This window comes from Lissotriton helveticus, chromosome 11 (genome assembly GCF_964261635.1).
Source record: "Lissotriton helveticus chromosome 11, aLisHel1.1, whole genome shotgun sequence".
In the NCBI taxonomy this organism is placed as follows: Eukaryota; Metazoa; Chordata; class Amphibia; order Caudata; family Salamandridae; genus Lissotriton; species Lissotriton helveticus.
The window spans coordinates 903,123,314-903,149,762 of record NC_136072.1 but is presented as its reverse complement, the minus strand read 5'-3'; the positions used below and the strand labels follow the sequence as shown (position 1 = coordinate 903,149,762).

Genomic DNA, 26,449 nt, shown 5'->3' with positions numbered 1-26,449 from the left:
GGTTCCGGAAACATGCAAAGAAACCACCATATTTTTGATCCTAAAATCAGCCAAAGACCCCCCGGAAAGGCAGAGTCATATCGCCCGATTTCACTGCTGAATGCAGACTATAAGATCGTCATCAGCATTTTGGTGGGGAGGCTAGGTAAATTAGCTCCACAAATCATAATCCCGATCCAAAAGGATTTATTCCTGGGAGGCAGATCCATGAACTGACCCAGTAATTAAATGGTAGTATAGACCTGGCTACATCAAGGTCGGTAGTTACATTGGATGCAGCCAAGGCTTTCGATCGCATTTGTTGGGTCTATCGGAAGTTCTGGTGGCTATGGGGTTTGGTCCATGCTTTATAACAGCACTAAAAGACTTATATGAACGTACAACAGCTAAGATTCTTCTTAATGGCTCTCTTACTAAAAGCTTCCTGATTTTTAGGGGAACGCAGCAGGGTTGTTCCATTTCACTGTTATTGTTTGATTTTTACATCGAACCATTCGCCCAGATGTTGCGTTGGGATGATCAGGTTATTGCTTTCTATTCAGGCACCTATACACAGAAAATCGCCTTATATGCAGATGATCTTGCAATCTTTATGGCAGATATGGTTTTAACTATTCCCTGGGTGTAAGTCCTGGTTAAAGAGTTTGGGGCACTTTCCAGTTATTTGGTAAACAACGTGAAAACCGGTATGTGTGTTGGAATGTCCTAGACTGGCAGGGAAATGTTCAGAGCGAGCTTAGATATTTTGGAATTAGTATCATCAACTCATTAGAAGGAATTCCCCAGTTTAATTTGGAGAGGATAGCGAAAGAAATAGACAAATCTCTCGCAAGGTGGGAGAATCACCCCCTAACCCTGTATGGTAGAGTAAATTTAATCAAAATGGTGTATTGCCTAAATTGACATATCTTTTCAATTGCATCCCTCTGGCTTTCCCTAAAGTGATGATTGATAAGCTGTAGGGGTATTTAGTTAGTTTTGTTTGGGCATCTAAGGGAGCCAGGCTTGCCTGGAAGAAACTGTGGCGTAAGTTGGAGAAGGGCGGCTTGGGTCTCCCTAATTTAAGACTATATTTTATGGCTTTCCAGTTTAAAAACTGCAGAATCCTCCTAGGCAAACCAGGGGGTTTGGTATGGGGTGGCCTGTTGGAGGAAATGGTAAAGGAGTGGGGCTCTAAAGGTTTTCTTTAGAGGTTTGGGGCAAGGAAATTCTTTTAAAAAGTTAGGTTGAAGACCTTGAAGGCAGCACTTACTCTTAGGTTGGCGGTAAGGAAGACACTTGGAATGGGCTATTTTTCCGATTCCTCACCAATCTGGGATTCAACAGGTATGCCAGAGTGCCTTCAAGATCGGTTAAGTCTCCAGATAAGAAGGGCGGGAATTGAAATGTGGGGGATCTCCTGACGAGGCAGGGTGTGGTGCCATGGGAAGTACTTGTGGCAAAAACGGGTGATTCCCTCTCAAGATTCAAGTACCTGCAGCTACTATCTTGGGTGGAGGCTAATAGATGGGAGATCGGTTGAGCGAGGGAATTCAAATCAAAACTTCAGAATGAGGTCCCTGGAAGAAAGGAAGTCGCCGATTGGTATTGGACTCTGTTGCTCTCTGAAGATAAGAAGCTAAAAGCCCCGTATGAGATCTGGGAAGGAGCAATTCAGATGACGGAGCCAAGAAAACTTGGCAACTTTCATTAAAACTACTTTACACGGTGGTTAAACCAGCTAACCTAACAAGGAACCATTTCTCCACAATTAAGAGGGTGTACTTGAGCCCTCCGAAACTTGCAAACTTTGTATTAGCTCCAACTCCAAGATGTTATAGATGCAGTAGGCTAAGCACTGATGATTTACATATGTTTTTAGGTGCCCACAATTTCAGGAGTTTTGACATACTGCCGAGAAAGTAGTCAATGATATTTTTCAGGTCAATATAACAATGAGTTTAACTGATGGGGCTGGAGGATCAGCCTATTCAGCCCCTCTCGGCGAATAGGAGGGATTTCCTTTTCAAGTCTCGCCTGGCATTAGCAGCGCGCATGCGCTGCTCTCGCCATTATGAGGGCTTTTTGGAATCAATACGGATGCTTTACTGGCGGCGTGACACTCAGGGGACTTTTTTTTTGGCTCAGCTGCGCAGCTCCTAACGGCGAAATTCCGCTTGTTCTTCTTGCAAGGGAGGATCACAAAGAGAATATGGCATGTGAATACATCTGGTGTGGCCCTTATAGCGTGTATATCTGTATATGGTCCCAGTTGATTTATATGATCTAAGATTGTCCACTAAGTGGATCATGGTATGGGCCTTCTAGCGTATTTATCCTGTGATGGCCCCTTTATGTGTGACCCTGTAAGGTTCATACAATGACGCTTGTCCCGTCATGGGACCTATGAGCGTGTGTGTGTGTGCGGAGACACGTGACCGCCAAGTCCGCGGTCGGAGGGTGTTTGCTAGTGCTGGACACTTTCCTCTTGTGCCTCTTTTACGGAAGTAAGAAACAATTCCGCTGGAGCTCTGGGGAGTCGGTCGGCGCACTGTGGCGCCTGCTGCGCAGGGAAGCCCCCAACCCTTTAGGGGACCACCATTCAATCCAATGTTAATAATATTGTCTCTCGGACCATCAACACACTCTACAGTGGGGGGCATCATGTTGCGTAAACCTCTGCCCATGTGTGCCCGGCAGTGGACATGGTTTGTTGGGTTGGGTGCACCACCTTCTTCGATAAAATTTTGGCGTGAGCCCTGCAGAGTCTCTGCCGCTAGTTGCCCCGACTTGCTTCCCTGCGACGGCCTATGCCTCCTGGGGTGCGGGTGGGAGGGGTGTGTGTGTGGGGGGAAGGCTGAATACTTCAGCATTAGATAATGCGGGCGCGCGTGAGGAGACCCTCCAGCTGCGTGACCGACTCTGCGGGAACAGAGGCACCCGGCTGTGCCTTTTAAACCAACAATGAAGAATTTGGCACAGAAGCTGAAATATAAAAGAACATCTTTATTAACCTCAAATGAGTGAGACTACGTCACACAGAAGCCTTAGCAACTGAATGAGGCAGTCTGAGGAGTCTGAGGAGTGCAGAAAACAGAGGCCTTATATATGCTTAGGTTTACATAGTCATCATAAGACCAAGGGGCAGTCCTGGCTCATGTAAGAATGCAAAATGACTAAGATGGGCATACAAGATCTGCTTGCTCTTCAAAGTGGGAGGAGAGTTACTTCTCCATACAGCAGCAAAAATAGTCTGACAGTTATACTAGAGAAGCAGATGCATTCTACTAGCTAGGCCCTTCTGGGCATGTGCGAAGGTGGAAGATGCTAATTATAGTTTGTCTCTAGGCAGATTTCAAGAGCAGTTAACAGAAAGGTAGGACAGAGCACATGGCAAGCACAAGGCAAACAAAATGGCTGCCAGAAATACAAAATGGCTTTCACAAAGCGGATAAGATAACTTCTAAATACAGATGGCTTCTGCTTATGCTAAGCCATTGCCAATTACAACACACCCAGCCACCAGTCTGCGCTGCAGCTCTTTGGCAGGAGTACACTGAGCACCGAAAGTCCTGAACAGTTGTCAGCAGCGCCGGTTCTCCTTGCTCTGGCTCTTTGCCCCACAGAAGGGCAGACTGCAAAGCTCTGCTTCACAGCCTGGGAAGTGCACGCGGCATGCACTTGGGACTCGTGGGCGTGCTGCATCCTGCACCTCAGGGCGCATCACTCATGGTCTCCACTTACCAATGCAAAACTCAGCAGCACCATCTTGCCCAAGGCAGCTGTCGCTGTGCAACTGTACATGGCACCTGCCGCCCCATGCCCCGGCACATATACAATGGCCCTCACTGCCAGTCTTTGGCCTCTCGCCGCCCCTCAGAGGGTGCGTCTCCCTCCAAAAAACCTATCACTCTTTACCCTTTACCGTGTATTTACTTACCACCGTGGCCTGTCCCTAGTGCTTCCTCTGCCCTAAAGCGCCTTTCCTGCCTGCACTACCTGCCCATGAAACCAATTCTTTCACAGTGGCGCAAGATAACATGATGCGCCACATGCAGAATGTGATGAACGGCCCAGGGGTCTCCCATATCTCACAGCTATTCATTGGCCTTGGGCTGAAGGTCCCCAAAAGTTGCCACCCTAGCCCCGTGCCTGTTCCTGCCTCATACACCTTGCAGTTCTATTTCTGCCCATTCTGTCTCCAAGTCAATTTTGTTCCCCTTGCTGCCTTTCTTTTGCCACCATACCCGATTCTGGCGGAAGAATCCCGATCTTGAAGCAAACATTGATAACTTTTAGCTGTCTACCGCCTGATGTCGCCCCTGCTTTAACATAAGTCAATGGGGAAAATATATTTCCCTGATTTTGTTTTTAAAATCTTCCGCTTTCCTGTTCACAAATGTTGCCGTTTTTTCTAGGGGCTTTTTAAAATCTGAGCACCCTGCAAGCTCATGTTCTTTCTAATTGTACCCAAACAACGTTACGTCCCAAGTCATTACTTTACATTTTATTACAATGCTTATACATGTTATGAGACAAACAAAAAAGCAATTGGCGCCAAGCTTTCATTAATTTCAACCGCTGGTAAGCACACGTGCCCGCATTCCACGCCATGAATATTTTTAGGGTGAAGCTCTCTGGGATACTCAGGGGGCTTGTTGGAGGCAATATGATTCATTAAACATGGAAACTAAAAATGTTGGCCTCCTGTCCCCACTCCCTGTTGAAGGTTTTTTGGTTCCACCACCTTCAGAGAGCCTTCTTGCTTCTGCCGGTGCTCGTAACCCACCCACACAGGTAGCTGCGCCCTCCGGCCTCCAATGACGAATTCTCTTCCCACGATACACACATAGGCCCATCAGTAGGGATGGCTGGTGGGGTCATTATTTCCCCGGCCCACCATTTTCAAGGCCCCGCTCTCAACTATTAACAATTATTTATTATTTTAAAGAAACACTATTTTATGTATTAATGACGATGAAGCTCCCATGGATAGTACCACTAAATGGAGCCAGATGCTACTGACTCAGGCCCAGCAAAATCTTATAGCATGCCTTATCATGCTGCAGGCTGTCCTAGTACCCGTTACCTCCTGCTCTGCAGCCCGCCTACCCTGCCTGCTGTACCCTCCTGCCTCCACTACTTACTTCACCCACCTTTACTCACCATGTAATGCCCCCCTCCACCCGTTCAGAAGCCTGCTTCACTCGTATTTCACTTCTGCCTGCTTCACAGACGCGAATTTCTCAACTGTCTTATTTTTCTTTCACTGCACTTCAAACACAATTCTTTTCTCATCTCTCCTGCTGCCTGTACTCACAGGCTTCGTGTCCTCTGCACTGCCAGTGATTATAGCAACTTGTGGTATGGTATTTTTGTAGCACTCAATTTATCATTGTTATCACCTTGCACAACATAACACTGCAACTAACAAGTGCACTGACGCCTAACACGACAGGTGCCATCTGCTATGGCCCTTCAGTCCACGGGGCAACTCTGGGGAAGCAGCCCGCAAGGTTGAGTGTTTGTCAGGATCACCGGAAGCCACAGGTGGCATTATTGGCCCATGTACACTTTACCTGTTACATATTTTTAAATATTACATGGTCAGTATGACTTAAATTAATTGAACCCTTATCAAATTGTAAGGTATGGACGAGAGCATCATTTACCTGAATGGGGCAGTTTTTCCGCTCTGGGTCTCCTGTACTTTTCCAAAACATGAGAAGTATAAGATTGGCAGCAGGACAGTTAATACGCCACGCACCCAGATAGAGGGTAACAGTGGCACACTGGATTACCTCCACCATGGAGTTGAAACATACTACTAATATGTGAAAAGTGACGATGCATGATAACTTTTATAAATGGTCTAAAAAATAGATAGGAGGTGGTCTTCAGTGAAGAACTCACAAATTTTGAATTTTCCTTTACCCTTTGCCATGTGTCCAGAGTTTTCAGAAATATGCGATTTAGGCAAATTCAGTACAAGGATAATCACCACGTGACAGACAGTATACCATAATACCAGGAGTCCCACAAAATTCCCTAGATGTAGAGCTTTAGAAGCCACTTTTATCACGTGGTCTGGACTTTGTAATGATGTATGCAGGCACCAATGATGACTCTGAGCCCTTGCTGTAGTTATCTCTTCTTTATTGGTTATAACTCTCTAACAACCCAAAGAGCGCCGAGCCTCCGCTCCAGCGCCCGCTCTTCCCGCTGTGGTTTCGCGCTCTCCGCGCTCAGCCACGCCCCCAGCACCCGCAGCCAATCCTGGCCGCCTGCACGTCACGTCCGCCGACGTGCCGTGCAACATCTAGAACGTCTCTACATATCTCCCTTTTTTCACACAAACATTGCAACTTACAGTCCGTCGCTCAAATCATAGTCTCTGAATCTCGTTGGCCTCACCACAGCTCTACCACTCCGTGTCCGTCTCGCAGGGGTGGTGTTGTTCTCTTCTTCGCCTTGTCTGTCTCTGTTATCGCCATTCTCCTCGACTCTTATCTCCTGCTCGCTGTTCCTTGCTTCTCCTTGTCTTTGCTCTCCTTCTTTCAATGTGATCTCGTTCTCCTGATGTTCTCGCTTCTCACTCTCGCATTCTTCTGATTCTCCACCTGCCCTTTCACAGTCCCAAACAAGGATCTTATTACATCTAGCAATGCGGTCTTGTGACCATATGTTGCCATCACTCAGCCTGGCCGCTCTTCCCTTAATTTCCTTCACCTGCAGGGGCTTGCTGTATTTGCTCTCTCCTTTTCTTTGCAGAGTGGGCAGCTTCACTCTCACCCATTCTCCTTCTTTGAGTTCTGTGTCTCGCACGTTCCTCCGGGCATTATAATGTCTTGTGTATACTGCCTTGGCTTTCTCAATGTTAGCCCGCACCACAGCAGGGGACCATTCACTTACTATTGTCTTTTCCTTCCACACCCGATTGTCCTGAGTGAATGGTTCTCGGCCGCGCAGCAGCTGGAAGGGGCTGTATCCTGTACTTGTGGGAGTGATCCTGTACGCCCACAACATGTGCCATATGTCCTTCTCCCAGTCTTTGTTGTCCGAGATGGCTGCTTGGATCGACCCCATCACCACCCTATTGAAGCGTTCGACTTGACCGTTTCCTGCTGGGTGGTATATCGATGTGTGCTTCGCTTGGATACCATTCCTTCCCAGAAAGTTGTCCCACTTTTCCGATCGGAACTGGGGCCCATTATCACTGAGGATAGACTTGGGTATGCCTTCCCTCACAAAAGTGTCTGCCAGAAATTTCACTACGGTATCTGTGTCCATGGCTTCCTCTATCTTGATCTCTGGCCATTTCGAGAACCTGTCAACAAGGACACACACGTACTTCTGGACCCCTTGGGTGTCTAGGACGGGGCCTAAGATGTCGACAGACAACTCTTCCCAGGGGTTCTTTGGTGTTTCGAATGCACCCAATGCTGGGCGTAGAGGTTTGAGTGTCTTGTCTGCGCCTTGGCACCTCGCGCACTCTCTTACATGTCGTTCCGTTCTTATGTCCATTCCCGGCCACCAATAGTTCTGCTTGGACCTCAGTTTGAGTTTCCCTATGCCCAGGTGCCCTTCGTGCAACATGTCCAGCAGTCGGGGTATGATGTTCGTTGGAGGGACAACTTTCTCTCCTCTATATACAAATGTTCCTTGATTGTCCAGGGAGAGTTCCTCCCTCACTTCAAAGTAGGGGTTGAGTTCTTTCCGGACCCATCTCTTATCCGGCCATCCTTGAGTGATGTAAGTTTTCACCTCTTCTAACGTCTGGTCCTCTGCATACGCCTGTGTCCATTCCTGAAGGCTGATAACCTTTTCATGATCCTCCATTAGTGCCACCCATTCTTCTGTGCATGACTTGTCCTCTCCACTAGGTTCCATAGCCGCCGCTCGGCTCAGGTAGTCTGCTACCTTGTTTTTGCTGCCTGGTATGTGTTCCACATCATACCTAAACTCTAGGAGCTTTAGCGACATCTTCGATATCCGGGGTGTCGCCTCTGCATGGCCACTCGATGTCAGCACTCTCAGTAGTGGTTTGTGGTCGGTCCGTAATTGGAATCTGGTGCCCCACAGGAATTGTCGAAAGCGCGTGGTGGCCCACACCACCGCCAGCATCTCCTTTTCAATCACACTGTACTTCCTTTCTGTCTCACTCAGTGTGCGCGAGGCGAAGCAGATCGTCTCCAGCTGACCTTGCCCTCGGTCTTGCATGAGGACTGCACCCAGTCCCTTGTCGCTGGCGTCTGTTGTGAGGACGGTTTTGCCTTGAGGGTCGAACCCTTGAAGGGGTATGGCCCCTGCCACTTCCTTTTTGATGATCTCGAATTCCCTTTGTGTGTCCTCTGACCACTTGAATTCTGTGTTCTCCTTCGTTAGCTGTCTCATATGATGAGTCTTAGAGGCAAAGTGCTGCACAAATTTTCCGTAATACTCTGCCATCCCCAGGAATGACCTGACCTCTTCCTTGGTGGAGGGGGATGGTGCCTCGCAAATCGCTCTGACGTTGTCTGCTTTGGGGGTTACGCCTTGCGCCCCTATCTCATGCCCCAGGTAGGTTACCGAGTCCATCCCTATTTTGCATTTGGACCATTCAGCCGTGAGTCCTTTTCCTTCTAGGATCTTCAAGACTTCTGCCAACTTCCTGTCGTGGTCTGGTATGTCTCTGCCCATCACCAGGACGTCATCTTGGAAGTATTGGACTTCCTTGATGTCCTTGAATAATTGGTGCATCATCTTCTGGAACACCGCCGCTGCAGAAGCTAAACCGAATGGCATCCTGCGGAATTGATAGCACCCAAACGGGGTGATGAAAGATGTTAGTTTGCGGCTGTCCGGATGCAGAGCAATTTGATGATATGCAGAGGTCAAGTCTATTGTTGAGTACCACTTAATCCCCCTGGTGCTGGCCAGCATCTCCTCTATCCTGGGCAAGGGGAATCTTTCCACCACAATGTTTTTATTCAGTTCTCTCAGGTCAACGCACAACCGGACCCTTCCGTTGGGTTTCTTGACCACTACCAGGGGCGCTAGCCACTCGGCGCACGTGATGGGTTCTATGATCCCCTTGTTTTCCAGGTCTTGTAGTTCTGCTCTCACAGCGTCTCTCACTGCCAACGGGACATTTCTAGCCTTGTGGGCCACCGGGACAGCGTTCTCCTTCAGGATGATCTTGTGGGCGAATTTTTCCAGCTTCCCCACTGTACCCCCAAATACCTTTGGATATTCGCTTTTCCATTTGTCCAGACTTGGCCCTGCCACCCGGTCCGTCAGAAGAATTTGCTCCTTGCCGCCCGGATCCAGCTTGATTCCTAGGTCGCCCTGATCCAACCAACCCAAGACTGACGGCCCTCTCTCCGATACATAGAGTTTACAGTGTGCTGACCGACCTCGAAATTCGAAAGTCAAGGGTCTGAATCCTGCCATGGGGATACGATCTCCGTTGTACGTGACCGGGCGGATGTCTAGCTTTTCTAGCTCTGGCCCGAGTCGTGGCGCAAATTTCTCCTCCCACACTGCTCTCTGGATGATGGTGAAGGGAGACCCTGTATCTGCCACCACGTTGATCTTGACACCGCCTATAGCCATCTCCAAAACCGGTTTCATCGTGCGTCTACCTTCTCTGTCTAGAACTTTGCCCTCCGTGCTTAGTACCTGATCCTCAATGTAGATCACCGTGACTTCTTCTGGCTCCGAATCGCCGTCCGGATCGTCGTTGCCTTGGCCCACACATCTCACCATGCTCTTGGAGGCCTTCTTCCTGCAAACCTTCTCGTAGTGGCCGATTATTCCACAGAACGCACACTTGGCGCGGAACGCGGGGCACTTCCGATCGTGCGCCTCGTGCGACCAGCTCCCACACCTGTAGCATGACTTCCTGTTGCTACCCGCTTGTTTACTCGATGTGTTCGTGCTGCTTTGCCACTTGCTGGGCCCTCTTTCTGTTGGTTTCCTGTTTCGGTACTCTCTGCTAGTCCCCTCGTCATCTACTTTGTTCACCATCGTGCTGGACGCCATATCTTTTTTCGTCACTTCAGCGCATCGCCGGGCTAATTCAGCTCTCTTCACGATGACCAACACCTCCTTCAGTGTAGTGTCTCCACTAGCCCATAGCTTGTCCTGAACATTCGTGCACGTGGTATGCATCACCACCTGGTCCTTGATGAATTCCTCTTCCCAGTTGGCGTACCTGCACGTGGCTGCCAGTCGTTTCAGTGCCGCCACATACTCCTCCACTGTTTCTCCTTGCTTCTGCTTCCTCTGTTGGAAATTAAACCTATCCACCGACACGCACACCGCCGGTCTGAAGTGTTCATTGAGGTCTTCGAGCGCATGTGCGTATACGTCGTCGTCTGTGGATGTCCTCTGTTTCGGGACCAAGCTCTTGTAAATCCGGAGTCCTTCTGGGCCTAAGTTCAGTAGCAAAATGCGTTTCTTCCTCTGGGGTTTGAATACCTCTTCATTCTCATCTTCCAGTACACCTATGAAATTGTCGATGTATTCTCTCCAGTCCTCCCACTTCATGAGGGGTTCTCCTGGGCGAGGTAAGAACTGTACCGGAGCCATCGCGTAGCCTGCTTGCGCACTCATCTTCTCACTCTTCACTGCAGGTAGTGATCTTACTTGGCCACGGGGACTCCCTGGTGCGTCGTCTTGTTCTTCTCCACTTGCTGGGGTTCGGGGACTGTCCGTGTCGGCCCCCTCGGCTCCTTGTGAACCCTCCAGCGCGTGCTCACTGGTCTGCTGCTCGCTGGGTGGGTCGGCGCTCTTCTCCTGCCTTACTTCTAGGTTTCCAGGGCTTTTCCTCCCTGTTTTCCTTCCTCTGCGCCACACCCTCCGGTGTACCGGGCTCCACCGCGCTCTTTGGGGTACCTGTTCTCCTGCACCAGGTAGTCTTGCTCCCCTGTACCTCGTGGGGTGGTCCTGAAGCTCCTGGTGCTTGCTTGTCGCATAGGGCTGAGTCAGTGGTTCTGCCTTGCTGGGGGGTCTTCAATCCCACCCTCGTCGCCACTGTAATGATGTATGCAGGCACCAATGATGACTCTGAGCCCTTGCTGTAGTTATCTCTTCTTTATTGGTTATAACTCTCTAACAACCCAAAGAGCGCCGAGCCTCCGCTCCAGCGCCCGCTCTTCCCGCTGTGGTTTCGCGCTCTCCGCGCTCAGCCACACCCCCAGCACCCGCAGCCAATCCTGGCCGCCTGCACGTCACGTCCGCCGACGTGCCGTGCAACATCTAGAATGTCTCTACAGACTTGGCTCTGATACAGTGTCAATGGGGCAAGATTTCAGATCAGATCGAAGGAATACAGAAACCTGAACCATGTTTCTCGGAACTCTCATATTTAAACCTAAATCAGGTAAATCCAACTATAGATTTGTCAATCCAGAAATGGGTGTAGCCAAAAGTGTGATCCCTATCAAATGGAAATCTGCACAGGCCGTGGATATAGCTACATGCCGGTGCAAACTTTACAATTGGGCACATGCTGAAGAAATAACAAGCAGGTATGATAGAAGCAAACTGTAAATTGTCAAAGGGACCTAGAAGTTGAACTCCCTGCAGTTAGCTTTTACCCCGAAACCAGATAACAAACCTCCATGAATGTATTCCTCAATAAACTACAATTACATAACTAGAAGTGGTACTTGGATGTACACTTCAACGAAAATGAGCTTATGTATGATGGGAGTGAACGCTATAAAGTTCCAACCAACATTATGCAGCCAATTTTCAAAGCCATGATCTACGGACCACCCCATCTCTTCCGGAGTTCCGAAAGTCCCTGAAGGCCTGGATATTCAGCTTGTCAGCTGGACCCTGCCAGCGCCTGGGTACCCTCATTGGTGACAAGTTGCGCTGTATAATTCTATTGATTAATTGAATATTTGTGTGCTACGTCTGCCTTACCATTGCTCCGACTCTTTCCCCTTTTCGTTTCTACCTAATTATTGTTTTTTCAGCATATTTAATTTTTGTATAATAAGCATTTTTGGACCACAGTTAAATCGGTCTCAAATTCTGCCCAATGAGATTTATGACCTTATTTAAAAACAATTGTTCAAGAATTTTGAGTACAATTATGCAAGTTGTGTGGCTGATAAGCCAACCATTGTTATGTGGATAGAGTCATGCATTACCTGTTGCTGAAATTTGCATGAAGCTCAGTCATCCAAGTTTGTTTGGGCCCACCAGTCCATCGCTAAGACAGCGTTAGTTGCATTCTCCTGCACGTATCTGTATGAAATCTTCAGGATTTGCTACCCAAAAGCATTATAGCAAAATACACTTTCAAAGAATCCTCCCAAAGCAATGCTAAATGTGGCTTGTTAGTTCTGTGTAAACTGTTTGCTAAGACTTAAGCTCCCCAATGCTGCGTTCTGTTTCCCTCTGTCGTTTTCATAGTTACTGTGAAATCTACTCACAAAGTAGATAAGAGGGCTGGACAAATTACCAGGGGATTTGTTCAAGCATGAACCTAGGGTTTGGGCCGCATACTTTCAGGTGGTATTTAATGCAATCCTGGGAGGGATGGCGGTGCCTAGTACTTGGCTGGGAGCAGAGATTGTTCCCATCTTCAAGAAGGGCTCTCCTCTGCTTCCGGCCAACTACAGGCCTATTAGCCTAATCGATGCCGCTTCTGGATCGCCTATTAGTATGGATGCTTGATCATTCTGTCCTGAGCCCATATCAAGCTGGGGTTCAGGAACAGAGTTTCAACTATAGATCAAGTTTTCCGCCTGGCTCTCATATTTTGGAAAACGGTGAAGTTGGAGGGTGGCAGCCTCCACACCGTTTTCATGGATCTACAGGGCGGCCTTCGACCTTGTACCCTGTAAAAAACTCTGGTCTGTCCTCTCAAATCTGGGGGTTCCGCAACACCTACTAAATATTGTTATCCGTCTACATACAGATAACTTTGCACAAGTCAGATGTGGCAGGGGGGAACCTTATCAAACAGATTCCCCATTGACAGGGGGATAAGACAGGGCTGTGTGCTTGCACCGACCCTGTTTTGCCTCTACATCAACGGGGTAATTGCCCATCTGAATGGGGTCGAAAATAGTGATGCCCCTAAGTTGGCAGGCAGCAGGGTGCCGGCGATTTTGTTCGCGGACTACACCCTGCTGCTGTCAAAATCGCCTATGGGAATCCAAAGAGTGCTTGACGGTTTTGAGGCGTTCTGTGGAGAACATGGTCTCGAGATCAATGCATTAAAAACCAAATTTATGGTTTTCAACCCCCCATTAAGATCTCGCCCCAACCCGCATATTGGTGCAAATAGGTTAGAAAGGGTTCGAACCTTTGAATATCTGGGGGTTACCCTAAACGAGACAATAACCTGGGGGCACCATCAAACAAAATCACAACTAAAATTGGCCCAACTGGCGGGAGGAATCACTAGGCTTACAAATAGAAATAAATCTTCCACTAAGCTGATTGGGCCGCCGTTAGAGATTTATAGAGTACAGGCCAGGGGTGCGGTTATGTATGGAGGCGAGCTCTGGGGCCACATGTGTAAACGCGATCTAGTGGCAACAGAGAATACATTTATCAGGCAGCTATTACTACTACCCCCTAGCACTCCCCTGTTGCCAATGAGGCTTGACCTGGGTCTTAAACCCCTTGACGAAGAACTGGGTGTTAGGCCCCTAACCTTTTGGCGCAGGATATGGACCACACCAGAGCTAGTTAATGATAGGTCAGAGTTGCAGGAAATCCTGACCCTCCCAAATGTGGGGAAAATCCCCTGGTTCAATTACATAAAGAACGAACTAGGGTGATTAGGATTAGCTTCCTTATGGTCAGACCCTCTGTCATCTTGCATCAGGGTATCACGGAAGCACTTGGTCACACTGTATTACGGAAGTAAACTTGAGGCACACATACATAATACAGAATCGGGTACCCTGACTGAATCTTTTTTAAAGGCTAAGGATATGTACAAGTTTCAACCAGTTTTAGATATTATATTCCCAACCTCCACCAGGAAATTGTACCTACAATGGAGGTATGGCAGTTTGCCCATCCGAGCGTACACCAGTAAATGGTCTGAGTCCTCCCCGAGTCACTGTCCTGGGTGCAAATTAAAGCAAGAAACTGAGCTGCATATATTGTTCTTCTGTCATGCTTATGCGCGGGCAAGGAGGCATTGGATTGTTCCGGCCTGCAAAAACGTAGGGTTTTCTCACTGTTTGCAGGCGTATAGGGTTTTTAAAACTGAATTATCCGGTATGATTGTTTTTGCCGTAGCCAAATTCTTGGAAAGTATTTGGCATAAGAGAAGACATCTACTAATTGGGGATGCTGGATAACTGTCAAAACTGGAATTTGCGTTGGTTTTATAATCCCTTGCAGTGCTTGTTTTTAACGGATATCTGTCTAAACTGGAACATGCGTTGGTTTTTTAATGTCTTACAGATGTTTGTTTTAATGTACTATTCATTATTCTTACCGAGCTGTTCTGTATCTTTTATGACATCATTCTGTCGAAATAAAGATTGTTGATGATGATGATGATAAGAGGAAAAATATTACAATGTAAAAGAGAAATGAGTTACTTTTATGGTGACTTTGTTACTATTAATCCATACGTTCTTTGCCAGCCTCAGAGGCATCAAACAGATATACATTTTATTTGTTCATTTGTTCATTTTTCACACAGAGAAGTTATGTGGAACTGCACATTGGCAGGCAAGAAAAAATGCCAATAAGGACATATGGAGGAATACATGGTACCTACCTGCAAGACTCTGGATTAACAATAAAAATCACGTTCCTGACTTGCAACTAGGTGACAAGGTACCCAAATATTTGTTAATGAAAAATAGCTTTAGGACTCAGAATAATAGAGTTACTCCAATGCCAAATCTGTACGTTTTATGAGTGTTCATTCTCTACTGACGGGCATTCCTAACTGTGTAAGCATTGTATTATGAAGGAAATGAGTTTAGTGCTATAGATTAGATCTTTTCTTCCATCGGATGTGCATTAGAATCGTTGTAATCATTGCCATAAGACTAGCATTAAAATACGTAATGCATCTTACCTAATGTCCTATAACTAGAAAGCATCAGTTGTATTTGGAGCCAACATATGAAACCAATTGCTTTGGCAATATTATTTGATATTTCTGGATTCGGTGCAGAAACATCTGCCTTTGCTTTTTTATATGAAAAGGTGATTATTGTTGTCATATATGCCCTTCACCTGTTGTCCTTGCATGGCCCTTAAATCCCTAATCGGTATGAAATGAGCTTCTACCCTTTATTTTATTTTCACATGTTCACTGTAAGGTCCCTTGTTCAACTTTTCATTGTTTGGTTTGTAACTCCATGACATCACAAGAAAGATGGTTCTCATCTGCATATTCCCAGGTTGCAGCTGATTTGCAGGCACCAAAGATGCCCAATTGATGCTTTGTAGAGTAACCTCTCTGTATTATTTATATGGTGATTGTCTAGTGGTGGCATTCTATTACCTACTGGCGGTCGCCAGTAGGTAGTAATATTTAGGACCTAGCTACCATAGGAAATCTGCAACAATCTATTGGGAATAACTTTGGCGCCGGTTGAGGAATTTGCGTGTTTTCCCCATGTTAATTTCCATAGGATGATCTGACAAGGCTACAGCCCGATCCGCTGAACGGAATTATGCCAAACTTTGCAAAATTGTTGGGACTGGTACGCAGAAGTGCCTTTGCTATATTTGGTGAAAATTGCTCCAGTGTTTTTTTCGAAAATTAACTTAAAAAACTCATATATATCTATAGGCGCGCTCCGAGCGCTCTCCGGTACGCGTACCGGGGAGCGCACCCGGCACGCTACGGGAGTGCGCGAGCGGAAAGCTGATTGGCTGTCGGATGTCTGTCAACATTCTAAACAGTCTGGAGAGTCCGCCATCTTGTGTCTTGGTAGAATCGAGACACAAGAGGTGAAAATAAAAAGGGGGAAATGATTAAAAGGGGGCAGGGTAGACACCCCCTGACCCCCAAGGTTTTCTGAGGGGGGCCTAGAAGGACCCTGAAGGGCAAAAAAACTATTTTGTGTTTTTTAAAATTTTCACGGGGTAAGAGCTGGGTGCGTTCCCATGTACGCTCATCGGTACGCGCACCCTAAGCGCACCACGGGGAAAAACAGTGTAAAAAATTAGAGTAAAAAAATTATTTAGAGTGCTTAGCGGTAGGGTAGCCCTGAAAAGAGCTGTTGTGTTATGTGGGTGTTTTTTGTACCTACAAGTAGGTACCAATGCAGAGTCTCAAATTCAAGAGGAAGACTCTATTCCCCTCATCTGTAAAATGTACACCATCTCTCCTATAGATGCCTTGCATGTTGTAATGCAAGTTGTTGTGGTATATCGAACCCATACCATAGTCTCTGAGGAAAGCAGCAACAGTTTTATTCACATGTTTCCTTGCTTTCTCAATCTGTGGACAAAATTGGTTGGACCAGTTCCATTTTTGCCTTTGGCATATATTAGAATATACCAAGGCAGTTTTGGGAAAAAAGTGACATCAATTGCCCAAAGATGTCCTTTAAAAGCATTTCCAGACCAACCCCAGTCAAAGTGCCCAAGTCATTGCCACCACAGTGCACAATTATGAGGTCAGGGTGTGGTAGATGCATAAAGGATTTTATCAATGGTATCAATTGGTGACTTCTTAATCCTCTCTGTCCAATCCACACAATGTCCACATTTGGTAGATTAAGGTTGTAAATACCTCTGTTACTTGCACATTTTTCACTCCAGTAGACAAAGCTATGACCCACAAACCAGACTTTTGGCATCTTGAAGGTAGATGTGCTTCTATTCAGATGAGTTGTGGAAATGAAATGGCAGTTTGAAGGTATGAATTATGAAAAAAAGTGGTTGAGATTCAGTGCACTTGAAAAACAAGAAATGATTGGTGCTTTCTTAAAATTCACCACTGAAAATTAGGGTGCATATTTTTTGTTGTTGAAAGAAGTCATTTTAATGGTTGAGGAAAGGTCATTTAAAGAAACATTGCACATGATTAGCTAGTACATTGAGAGGTCAAACACCCTTGCTGGATTCTTTTGCAACATACTATGATGAACTTTTGAACTGTGTGCTGGGTTAGGTGGGAGTTACCATGGTAACAGGGTGAATGAGCACTGGGGGGATGGGTGAATATGATGTGAGTTTCAAAGTGTTGAAATGTACAACCAATTAAAATGTGCAGTTTGGTTTTGAATTTGTGTGGGAAGAATTTTGATTGGTTATGTACAAGAATATGGGTGTGAAATGAGAGGGAATCTGTGCCATTATTCTAAGGCTGCAGTGACAGAAGCATTATTCAGAGATTCTGCTTAAGAAAATCTGGTGTGTGTGACTGACACTGTTCTACATCTTCCAAAGCATTGTTAAAGGTGAGTAATGATTCTTTTAATAAAGATAGACTGCTGTATGTACTATGGGGAAGATTAAGAAGCATATTGTGCTACTTTATTCTTGCATTGTGTGTCATTGTTTTTGTAATGCTGTTTAAAAATTGAATGGTGCCTAATGGAAATGTATTTTGGAAATGAGTTAGGTTTCTGCTTTGTTTTTGTAGTGGTCATTTGAATGGGCTGTGCTTTGTGTCAAAAACGATTTACTATGGAAAATGTTTTCTGGTAAAATGTCTGGCTTTTAAATTTTGGTCAAGGTTCACACTGAGTGTCTGTTTGAAATAAGGAATTACATTTTTACATTTTTCAATAATGTCACCTGTGCCTTCTAACAGTTTGCCTCTGTTAGCTTAAATGGTACTCTGTGTCTGTGTCTCATGTCACTTTGCACGTGCATAATCTCTCTTTTTCTGTGTGTCATTTCTCTCTTGGTGTGTGTGTCATGACATGTGTCTCATGTGAGTCAAGCTTGATTTTATTTATTTATTTTTTTTAAATATTTTTATTCAGTTTTTCTCCCCCCCTGCAATTTTTCTGTTAAATCCATTTCACTTATTTATTTATTTTTTTCCATTACAATTTTTTCCAGTACAATTTTTTCCCCAGTACAGATTTGTTTTTACAGAATTATACATATGACAAAGAAGAGAAAAGAAGAAAGAAAAAAAATAAAGAAAATAGAACAAAGCAAACGCTGATGTAGCCCATACAGAGCCACAAATAAAAGAAAGCAGAGAAGCGTGCTTTTAATTCTTTCTGCTCTTCCATTGTTCGATGGGAAGCCAAATCCTACCCCCCAAGGCTCTTGCCCTTCTACCTTTCCTATCATATATAGCTTTCTCTAGATTGTATGTGGAAAGCAGCCTTGCTATCCAGGTCTGAAACGTCGGTGCAGATTTGTCCTTCCAGGCTTTTGCAACAACTATCCTAAGCACTGCTGTAGCCATAAACAGGAATTCTGAATGCATGTTATTGTCTCCTATACTTGTACCTAATATTATCAATTCATCAGTTAGTTTAGTTTTTAACCCCAAAGATTTTTCCAAGAACTCCTCTATTGCCAATTTTAAAGTATACAGTTGCGGGCATTGTGAAAACATGTGAGTAATGTTGGCACCTGTTGAATTGCAGCGTGGACAAGTTATTCCAGTGCTTCCCCCCCATTGGGCAATTCTAGCAGGTGTATGATATAATGAATAAACTGTTTTGTAATGTTGGGTTTGTAGTGTGGCTGAGCACAGGATGGTTCGGCCAAAGTCTAATGAGGCTTGCAGGGCTTCGGGATGAGCTCTCACTTGTTCCACCCACTTGTTGCCATATCTCTCTCTGTCATCTGTTTTGTATACCTGTAATTCTGCATACAACTGTCTAATTGAGCACAGTAGACTGCTCCCCAGATAATCCATTATCCTACAGCTTGTCATTCCTCCTGCTCCCCCCTGTTTTGTATGAAAATAACTCCTCACTTGTAAGTATTTAAAGAAATTATTCCCAGCTATTTTAAATCTGTATTGTATATCTTGGAACAGTAAGAACCCTCCTTTTATATCCAATAAGTCTACTAATTTCTTAATCCCGCTGCCGTCCCACTCTTTCATGACTGTATCCTTAAAAATCTCTGCCGGGAGATCGTCGTTCATGTACAGCCTCAGATATCTATTATATCTCCCCAGTCCTCATTTTTTCTTTATTGCCCTCCAAATTTTGTATATTGCGCTCAGGGTCTTAAACCTTGTGTGTTTAAAATAGACATAATCCACGGTTGTGACTAGGGCATTCTCTGCCACCTTTCCCAAGAGTGCTTCATAGACGTTCGCTGGGCACGCTCTCTCATCCTGCTGATCGCTTCCTCCTAATAGCCCTTTAGAATATTGTAGAGCTGTTGCCCAGTAGTAAGCTTTAAAATCCGGTGCCCCCCAGCCTCCCCTCTCTCTTGATAATGTCAAAAAACGGTATGCCCTACGTGTCTTCCCCTGTGCCCAAATTAATTTATTCACTGTTGATTCTATTCTGTTGAACCATGTGCCTTCAAAATATTGGGGAATTGCTCTAAACAAATATAAAAATTTTGGGAAAGTGACCATTTTGATGAAGTTAATACGGCCCATTAGTGTCAAATGCAAATTATTAACCTTCCCCATGTTTCTTTTGACCTTTCCTAACAATGGTTCCATATTAATCTCCACTAGTTTCTCCAAATCCGCAGTCACCCTAACTCCCAAGTACCTTGTATCTGGGACTACTCTTGTGTCTATAAATGTTGTGTATCTGTTCTGTATTACTTGTGTCTTTCCTCTGTTTATTAGGTACCCTGATACCGCGCCGAAATTCCTTGCCTCCTGTTCTATTTCAATCAGTGCCCCCTCTGGTGTTGATGTTATGATGGCCACATCGTCTGCATAAGCGAATAATTTGTAGTCCTTCTCGTGCAGCGTGACTGGAGGAATCTTGATATTTTGTGTGAGTCTTCTTAAAAACGGATCCAAGTATATAGCAAACAATAGAGGTGAGGCTGGGCATCCCTGCCTAGTCCCTCGTCTAATCTGTACCGCATTTGAGTAAGATTTATTAATTCTTATCCTAGCAGTGGGATGCTTATAAAGTGCCTGAATTGCAGTTATATATCCCCTGCCTATACCTGCCCACTCCATGGCTTTCCATAAGTATGCCCAGGAGACCCTGTCAAAAGCCTTCTCGGCATCCAGAAAAATAGCCGCGACAGGATCTCCTGAAACCTCTGCTGCATCTAAGATGGTGATCAACTGTCTGGTATGTTGGGTAGTCCCTTTGCCAGGTATGAAGCCATGTTGTGCTGAGGAAACCACCCTTTCTATAACCTTACTTAGTCTGTTAGCTAAGGACTTAGAGAATATCTTTGCGTCAGCATTTAACAATGTAATCGGCCTATAGGAGCCTGGTTCTGTTGGAGGTTTATCTTTTTTTAAGATCACTATTATATCCGCACCAGCCCAAGATTGTGGGACTATTCTGCCCCCCTGTGCCAAACAACAAATTGACCAAATGTCCTTAGCTAACACATCCCAAAAGGTTTTATAGAACTCTACAGGTATCTGGTCTTGTCCTGTTGCTTTGCCAGATGGTAGACTAAATACCGCATCTCTTATCTCCTGGACTGTTAATTGCCCATCTAGCTTGTCCCTCTCTTCTGTACTCAACCCTACCTGTGGCCCTTGTAATAGATATTCCATACTTTCTGCCTCTAGATTTCCGTTGTTTATGTCTTGTTCATATAGAACCTCGTAAAACCTTCTAAACACCTCCTGTACCTCCTCCACCTTGTTGACAATTGTCCCAGTGCTATCCTTAATTTCTTTTATCTCCCCTGCTGCTAGAGTTTGTCTGGTCCTGACTGCGAGCAAGTGACCGGCCCTCTCATTAAATTCGTAGCATTTCTCTTTTTTTGCTAAATAGTTCCTTGCTGTTTTCTGCGCCAGTGTAACGCCAGTTTCTGCCTTCTGTACTTCCAAAGCCACTAGGATCTGTTCAATGGGTTCTTGTCTGCCTATTGCAACCACTAGCATCTCTTCTAATCCCGCCAGAGTTCTGATCTCCTCTTCCACCTTCCCCCTTTCCTTCTTACTTCTTACCAGAGTGTAACTGAGTGTCTCTCCCCTCACTCCTGCTTGAAAGCTATCCCACACCATATCCGCTGAAGCTGAATACCTATTCATGTCCCAAAATTGAGTTATCCAGTCTTGCATTCTTGTAATGTACTCCTCCTCTTTCAGCAATCCTCGTTCAAATGTCCATGTAGATCTTGTCCTTTCCATCTTTTGGGGCACAGATAAACTTAAGACCAGCGGATTGTGGTCTGACACTATTCTGGGGAGACATTCTATTCTGGCTCTGCTTACAAATGAGCTAGATATAAAGAAGTAATCCAGTCTGGCTATTGTTTTATGTGGAGCTGAGTAGAAAGTGCTTCCTGTACCTAGTGGATTCAGTTCCGCCCACATATCCACCAACGCATTATGTTGAACAAGGTTTTGTACAGCTTTAAATATCTTTTTTTTCCTCCCTTGGTATCTGCCCCCCTTCTTGTCTTTAAGGCCGTGCAAACCATTGATGTTAAAGTCCCCGCAACATATCACAGGTTCTGGCCACAATGCTAATTCATCATCAATGAGTTCAATTAATTCAGGTTCATCCTCATTTGGGCCATATAGTGAGGTCAGTGTACATCTTCCTGCGGCAGTTTCTATATCTAACATTACCCATCTCCCATCATGATCCTCCTTTTTCTTTTTAATTTTTACAGTACCTTTTCTAGCCAAAACTGCCACCCCCTTGTTTCTCCCTTCCTGTCCCGTGTAAGCAAGAACCTCAAATCCCATTTGATCCAACATAAACTTGTCTTTAACTGCTACATGCGTTTCCTGTAAGCAAATTATATCAATTCTCCAAAATTGTAACAATGCAGAAAGCTTCTGTCTTTTCTCCCCGTTATTCAAACCACAAATATTAATCGTAATTATCCTAACTGCCATGTCTCCAATTTTACTCTTACCATCTCTTCAACTACTCTCTTGACTTTATCTGTACATTTTCCTTCTTCTTCCTTATATATTTTACAAATCTGTACTGTATTGCAACACCAACCTTCACCAGTGCCGCTGTCCCTCCCGCCACCCCCCCTTTATCCCCCCCTCCCAAGCTGCTGACCCACCCCCCCTGTGACAGGCAAATAGGTCACTCCTGACCTATGCGTGTCCACTGAGCGTTGTGGCGTCGCTCCCCTCTCCTCCCCTCAGCATATCTTGCCTATTGATATTCCTAACTGTCAGGCTCATTAAGTTAACCATCTTTTCCCATTTATACTTTCATTGTATAGTTTCATTTCTTTTTTGCTTCCTATTTCCTTCTAGCTCCCCCTTGCTCTGTTAGCTCTGCCAGAAACTCTCCTGCTTTTATCTCGGAGAAAAACATTCTTGTTCGACCTGCAGAGATAACCTTTAGCTTTGCTGGGAACATTAGGTAAGCCTCTGCTCCTTGGGTCTGAAATGCAGTAATCAATTGCCTAAGTCTCCATCGCCTTTCCACTGTTACATGGCAAAAGTCTGGTCTAGCAAAGAATGTTATTCCTTCAGCCGTCTTTCTAGAATCAGGTCTAGCTTTCTCCATTAATTCTTGTCTTGCTAGGAAGTTGCCAAAAAATACTAGCATGGCCCTTGGAAGTACCCCTGATCCCTCTTCACGTTTTTTCCTTGCTGTGAGCGGGAACCTGTGGGCTCTCTGTACTTCTTGTTCCCAATTCCATGGCGCCTCCGGAAAGGCTCCCTTTAGCAGCTTTATAACAAATCCTCTGGGGTCTTGCCCCTCCACCCCTTCCTCAATTCCAAGAAGCCTGGCATTATTGCGCCTCTGGCGATTTTCCAAGTCCTCCACCTTCCATTGTAGATCCTCCACAATCTTAGTCTGTTCTTCTCTAGATGCTTGCCAGTCTGTAACTTCATCCTCCAATCTACCAGTTCGCTCTTCGACTCCAATGACTCTCTCCTCTACTTCCTCAAACTTTTTATTTATTTTCCTGATCGACGCTTGGATTTTTTTAGTGTCGTGCCTGGCTCTCCGGCTTTCAGCTCTAGCCTCCATTTGCATCTGTTTTAATGTGGCAAACATTATATCTAGTTTTCCTCCTTCATTTTGAAACTCTTGCCCATCTTCTTTATACATATTAGAGGTAGCAGAGTAGTCCCATAGAAGTTTTTTGTGCGTACCCTTACATGAACTCAGGGGGGAGCCTGCCTTTCTAGATGTAATTTTGCGCCTTTTTTGCGTACCTCTCCCCCTGGAGCTGCCACTATCACCAGAACTCAAGCATGAGTCTGAAGAGTCTCTTTCCTCATCACTGCTTGCCATCGTTGATTCTGATTCTTCAGGAACTGAGAAGAACCTATCCCCCTCCGCTCCTTCTGCAAAATCAACCTCTGCAAATTGTTCTGTAGTCTAGGACTTGCAGCGTCCTCCCTCATTGTAGCGCTATCTTTTTTTTGGGCTTGAGCTTGTTCCTCGCGCATTTCTGCCTCCACCTCTATAAGGGCTTCTAGCATTTGTCCTGTATTCAACACCTCTGCCCCGCCATCAAACTCTCTCACCTCTTTCCCTGTATCACAGCGTTCGTCCTGATTCCCCTGCTCCAGCTCTCGCTCAGCGTCGTCTGCCTGACTCGCTGCCAGGGGCTACGCAGGAATCTTGAGCTCTGTGGATCCTGGTTGCCTGACAACGCCTCCGCTTGCGTCCTCGAGGACGTTCCTGCCTGATCCATCGGGCGGCGTGATTGCCGTGCTCAGCGGGGTTACCGTAGCAGATCCTGATGCCTCCAGTGATGCCTTGATGCTGAAAACTTCTCAAACCGACGGCTGCCGGTAGACAGGGTCATTCTTTTTCTTTTCCGACATGTCTCGTGCCGTTTGGGTGCTATTGCCACTTCGTATATCTTTGTTCTGTTTGATCACTTTCTCTTTCTCGCTGGCTTTCTCCAGCTTGCGCTGTTGGGCTTTGGTTGCTGTGGATACTGTAGGGGTTGATCGTTTGGCAGAAGGTGGCATTTTTGTTTTCGGAATAGTGCCCGTTCTTCCTGCTTCTTTCTGGAATACTTCTTTGGTTACACCGCTAGTTATGGGCTGTTGCTGCTGCTGTTTGTCTTTCCCTCGAGACGCCATCTCTGTCAGAAATGCTTTGAAGAACGTGACGGACAATAGTTTTGCTTTCTCAAAAATGCGTATAATGCTGAAAAATCCACCGCTGTATTTTGATCTCAGTCTGTTATTGCCTACTTGCTGACTCCAAAGTATAAGTTGCATACTGCTTTCATAGTTCCATCTGAAGCCTGGAGTTATGCCTGGAGATATGCATAGGTCGGAGAGGGGTCTGAGTGCGACTTACTCCCACCGCGCTTCAGCGGCCATCTTGCCCCCGCCTTAGCACAAACACACATATTGCATGCAGAGACAGACATGGTAGATTACATGTAACATCCTTGTCATGTGCCTAAGATCACACTGTGAGTCAAGCTTGATTTTAAATGGATCTGGGTGAATAATTTGCTTAGTTGATGTCTTTAAAAATATGGAAGTACATGTTTTTTAAAGTCAGTTAGGCTTTAGTATATGTACTAGTAGGGAATCTTAGGCAGCATGTCTGTTAGGCCTCTTACTTCAGAAATAGGCTATAAGCTGTGCAATCAAGATCCAGGGTGTACCTTTGAAATGAAAAAGGAATGTTATGTCTTGCTTATATATATGTGGTCTGTTTTTTGCTAGTAGAGACATTGAGTTACTATTAGCACAAACACACATATTGCATGCAGAGACAGACATGGTATATTACATGTAACATCCTGGTCATGTGCCTAAGATCACACTGTGAGTCAAGCTTGATTTTAAATGGATCTGGGTGTATAATTTGCTTACTTGATGTCTTTAAAAATATGGAAGTAAATGTTTTTTTAAAGTCAGTTAGGCTTTAGTATATGTACTAGTAGGGAATCTTAGGCAGCATGTCTGTTAGGCCTCTTACTTCAGGAATAGGCTCTAAGCTGTGCAATCAAGATCCAGGGTGTGCCTTTGAAATGAAAAAGGAATGTTATGTCTTGCTTATATATATGTGGTCTGTTTTTTGCCAGTAGAGACAGTGAGTTACTATTAGCACAAACACACATATTGCATGCAGAGACAGACATGGTAGATTACATGTAACATCCTGGTCATGTGCCTAAGATCACACTGTGAGTCAAGCTTGATTTTAAATGGATCTGGGTGAATAATATGCTTAGTTGATGTCTTTAAAAATATGGAAGTACATGTTTTTTAAAGTCAGTTAGGCTTTAGTACATGTACTAGTAGGGAATCTTAGGCAGCATGTCTGTTAGGCCTCTTACTTCAGAAATGGGCTCTCAGCTGTGCAATCAAGATCCAGGGTGTGCCTTTGAAATGAAAAAGGAATGTTATGTCTTGCTTATATATATGTAGTCTGTTTTTTGCAAGTAGAGACAGGGAGTTACTATTAGCACAAACACACATATTGCATGCAGAGACAGACATGGTAGATTACATGTAACATCCTTGTCATGTGCCTAAGATCACACTGTGAGTCAAGCTTGATTTTAAATGGATCTGGGTGTATAATGTGCTTACTTGATGTCTTTAAAAATATGGAAGTACATGTTTCTTTAAGGTCAGTTAGGCATTAGTATATATACTCGTAGGGAATCTTAGGCAGCATGTCTGTTAGGCCTCTTACTTCAGAAATAGGCTCTAAGCTGTGCAATCAAGATCCAGGGTGTGCCTTTGAAATGAAAAAGGAATGTTATGTCTTGCTTATATATATGTGGTCTGTTTTTTGCCAGTAGAGACAGTGAGCTACTATTAGCACAAACACACATATTGCATGCAGAGACAGACATGGTAGATTACATGTAACATCCTGGTCATGTGCCTAAGATCACACTGTGAGTCAAGCTTGATTTTAAATGGATCTGGGTGAATATTATGCTTAGTTGATGTCTTTAAAAATATGGAAGTGTATGTTTTTTTAAATTCAGTTGGGCTTTAGTATATGTACTAGTAGGGAATCTTAGGCAGCATGTCTGTTAGGCCTCTTACTTCAGAAATAGGCTCTAAGCTGTGCAATCAAGATCTAGGGGGTGTGCCTTTGAAATGAAAAAGGAATGTTATGTCTTGCTTATATATATATGTGGTCTGTTTTTGCCAGTAGAGACAGTGAGTTACTATTAGCACAAACACACATATTGCATGCAGAGACAGACATGGTAGATTGCATGTAACATCCTGGTCATGTGCCTAAGATCACACTGTGAGTCAAGCTTGATTTTAAATGGATCTGGGTGAATAATTTGCTTACTTGATGTCTTTAAAAATATGGAAGTACATGTTTTTTTAAAGTCAGTTAGGCTTTAGTATATGTACTAGTAGGGAAAAAAACCACATGAAAAATACATTGAAAAATTAATTTTAGAAAAAAATAAAATAAATAATTAATAGTTATAAAAACAGCTGCAAAAAAATGTAATA

The 26,449-nt window shown here is 44.9% G+C and overlaps 1 long non-coding RNA gene across 1 annotated transcript in view; it reads left to right on the top strand.

The window, feature by feature from the left end:
• LOC144791294 (uncharacterized) overlaps positions 1–26,449 on the top strand; it is a 483,505-nt gene that overhangs the window by 198,123 nt on the left and 258,933 nt on the right. Inside the window, exon 2 of the long non-coding RNA XR_013602352.1 lies at positions 14,651–14,787. This is a non-coding gene — a long non-coding RNA (uncharacterized LOC144791294). The remainder of the gene's footprint in view (positions 1–14,650; positions 14,788–26,449) is intronic.